Source organism: Silene latifolia, chromosome 11, assembly GCF_048544455.1.
Source record: "Silene latifolia isolate original U9 population chromosome 11, ASM4854445v1, whole genome shotgun sequence".
NCBI lineage: Eukaryota > Viridiplantae > Streptophyta > Magnoliopsida > Caryophyllales > Caryophyllaceae > Silene > Silene latifolia.
In genome coordinates, this window is record NC_133536.1 from 53743789 (window position 1) to 53747790 (window position 4002).

The 4002-nt window shown below is 35.5% G+C and overlaps 1 long non-coding RNA gene across 1 annotated transcript; it reads right to left on the bottom strand.

Annotated features, from left to right (window-relative positions):
- Window positions 1-1856: 1856 nt before the first annotated feature.
- On the bottom strand, window positions 1857-3415 carry LOC141614854 (uncharacterized). Its single transcript, XR_012529413.1, has 4 exons — window positions 3230-3415; window positions 3006-3114; window positions 2585-2663; window positions 1857-2000 (listed from the first exon to the last, which is right to left on the bottom strand). It is a non-coding gene; the product is annotated as an uncharacterized LOC141614854 (long non-coding RNA).
- Between the last annotated feature and the right edge of the window lie 587 nt (window positions 3416-4002).

The window sequence follows — 4002 nt, forward strand, 5'->3', positions numbered from 1 at the left end:
CAAACCAACATCATCTCTCTAATATTAGCCAACACCTACACCTACACCTACACCTACACCTACACCTACACCTACACCTACATTATTGATAGTTTATCTATACTCGAACTCTCATCCCATGTCAAATGTCCTACATAAATACGCGGAAAAGACAACTACTACTGTTATAACTATACTCAAACTCTATCAACAATATCAACCCAATTAACTTCATTAATTATTAATTAATTAGATTTCTTGGACTGCAACTCTTCTAGCAGAATTGCTTAACTTAATTCTATATAAAATTCTCTATAAAAGTTTCAAACATGGTAGGAATAATAATTCAAAGTAAGTCTCAAACTATATCTTTTGTAATTTGTTTTACATGTTTTTAAAGTTTATACGAAGTACAATACGTTACTGATGCAACTGTTTTGTCCATATTTTGCGCAGGGCTGGAAATATGACCATGGTAGAATAGTATGGGGGTTAACTAGTATTATCCTATTTCGATTCATCGTAATAGTACCTAGGCAGGATTGATTATAATAAAAGTAGTGCAAATAAGGTAAATAATATGACAAAGGAATTTGTACGTGGAAAACCCTTGAATGGGAAAAAACCATGGGCACCAAGCCAGGAGAGGATTTCACAATGATTTAAGAGGATTATAATATCACGAGCACAAAGTATAATATTTTCTCTAAGTATTATAACAGTCTTGCTTGCAATGTGATATCACTACTACAGAAATCATGAAGGACATCGGACTTCTAGACACATGGACATCGGATTATAGGCCGATGTAGAGTTCAGTCCCGTCCATATGGGGTGTAATGGACATGGGACTTTAAACCGATGTCCATTAATATATGCACATCGGATTTTTAAATATATCCGATGTCCATATGAGTAATGAACATCAGATTTTAACATTAATCCGATGTCCATATGTGTAATGTACATCAGATTTTTATAGAAAGCCCATGTCCTTTGAAGCTAGAATTACATCGAACTTTTTATAAATCCGTTGTCCTTTATATTGCTTTTTTTTTTTAAATTTGAAAAGAGCAGGCCAATTCATATTGCATTACACCAATTTGAATGCCAAAACATTAATACAAAACATGCCAACTGCCATTCAACCAAAATGATCGATTTCAATTAATAAAAACCGATCCCAATCAACATACAACGCAACCGTCTCCGTCATCCGAATTCAACAACTAACGAACAACAACAAAGGGCATAACAAATCCCAGCCAACATAACATATGGTCTTGCAGATAATGTAATCAGTTTTTCAAAATGCAACTACCTAATACATTACTACGCTAGCTAGCTATCTACGGCTAGATATTGAGAAAATAGTTCGCCCACAAGTCCCGAACCTCATCTAATTCTTCTTGTGAATATGGCGTGGTGTCTTGAAAAACCTGTAATGCAGAAAAAACAATTTCACCTAACATGATGGCCCTATTTCAGTCTTAAGCCAGTTACAACAACGAACCTGCATCAACATTCTAATACACACCAAAAATTAGCTTCCAGATGTGCACAAAAGAAAACATTCTAAACTAACCAAATACAAAAAATGTCATTGTTTTTTTAATAAATTAGCCGGCGACAGTAAAAGAAGCAGAAGTACAATTTTACATGAAAGCATATCAGAATGAACTACAATTTTACATCTGGTACTCATGAAAGCATTATGAAAAGCCAGCCAATCCAAAATAAGTGTTGCTTCCAAAAGTTGTCATGGTAAAGGGTAAAAGGTACGGGAGTAAGGATTCAAGAGTCTGTGATCATTTTATGCTCAAGACACTGCACTGAACAACAAAATAAAAGCCCTTTTTTGCAAAAACTTACCTTACAATTAATATCATGGCCGCTGCCCGCATGATGTTGTATGCCGGAATATATTCGCTTACCATTCCAAATTCCCTTGCAAATTAGCTGGCAGTAAACACATGATGTAAAAAAGTATAATCATAATCCATCTGATAACTAGTGTATACCTGTATACATGTGATAGCAGGACAATTGTTAGTAGTACAAGTGAGATAATTGAGGGATTTATGGTCGAATTTCAAGAGAAAAGTAGGGTGAGCAGCATTTGAATATCGCAAAAGTTAATACCAATGAATTTCAGTATAATGTAATATGCTCAAGTAGTCGACAGTAAAACATTAATGCCGCATTCCACGAGTTCACTAATCAGCAAACAATCAGAAAAGAAACCACAATTACTCCATGTTCAAAATGATCTAGCTGCTTATTCAGTATAATGTAATATGCTCAAATTAGGTTCTAGAATCCCAAATTAAAATTCAATAGTATTCTCTGGAGAGATGGATTTGTACATTTTGAATAGAACTATTACCTGCATATTCAGGGAATTGCAGCCACCAAGACTATTACCTGCATATTCAATAGCAAAGCAAGGGAAGGATACAAGTTAAAACCAAAACTATTTTCTGGGATAGAGGGATTATAAATCAAAAGATAAATTTCATAGACCCCTACGATACTTGGATAATCAGTGAACTTTGACTCACAGTAGATGATCCTGAAATGGAAATTGGCCGGCTTTGAGCTCTACCACTGTGTACTAGGTTGGCAGCGGCTGGCTTATATCATCCAATGATCAAAAAAGAGGGGTCTCCGGAGGAGTTAATAACCTTCCAATTGAAGAGGTGAACACGATGTTAGAACTACCGCCTGAAACTTTAAGAAATACAAAGCACGATACCCAACAAGTAATATAGGTAAACGTTATGCTTGTTTATCCATTCACTCACAACACTTAGTAATCAAACACATACACACAGACTCAGATTGTTACTAAAAATCATTATGCATAGTACTCCGTATTTCAACAGAGAAAGAAATCATGGAATTAGATAGGACAGTGGGCGGGAAACATCTAGTTACTGACCTACTACAAATAAATAATGAAATAAATAATAAAAATTCGACTACATGAATAAATGGTCAAGGACTGAATTACAAATAACACCAACCACTCATAATCGTTCTTGTCACCATCCACATTGAGCAGATCACTGGTCTCTCCTCGAACAGGGATATTGATTCCAAGCTTGAAATCCATAAATGGCTTGGCTCTGGAAGCTGGAAATTCGCAAATGCAAGTTACACATACATTTAGCACCATTAAGCATTGAATTGCGTATAAAATACTTCACATTTCAAACAACAAATAAAGTATAAGAGCAGAAGAAATTACATAACAAATCTTCAAAATTGTCAGTTGACTCAAGAAGGAAATTTTGTCTTTCTCTGCTTTGCAATTCATTGAATAAAGCAAGATCATCGTCTTTTTCTTTAAAAGATAACATGCCCTCGAGACTACGTCCTCTCTTATGGCTATCACTACGGGAATCGCCCCTGGAAGAGTGCCCCAAGGACGGAGAAGGTGGCAAATTCATGGCCAGCCAAATGCCGACTATATGGCAACAATTGAACACCCTCCTCACCACATTACCAATTAAGTCACAATTAGACAATGGAGTTATCGAAGTAATAGAAGATAATACAGATTGAATCAAACAAATTAAAATGTGAAGGGAAGGATACATAATGATTCATCCTACAATAATGATTCATCCTTCAATAAATAAAACAAATCACGAATTTTGGAATTAATACAAATTTTATACAAAAAACTCCCAATTTAATCACAAACCCTAATTTAAAAACATCAAGATCGAACTCTAATTTTTTTTCTAAAGACTACCCACTTAAATTTGTATAAAGTACAAGCCTTAATCTGAATTACTCTTAACTAAACAATTATCAAGCTCGAAAAACAAAAAAAAAACGAGAACCAAAGCAAACAGTTCTCGGGATTAAAATAGATTTGAGAGCGAATTTACCGATTAAAGAAGAGATGCAAGTTCGTGCACTGGTTGGTGAGCTGCGGTGGTGGGCGGGCATGACGAGCGCTGGTGGTGGGGCGTGGGAGTGAATGTGTGAGGGCATTGAAGAGGAAGGAAAGAG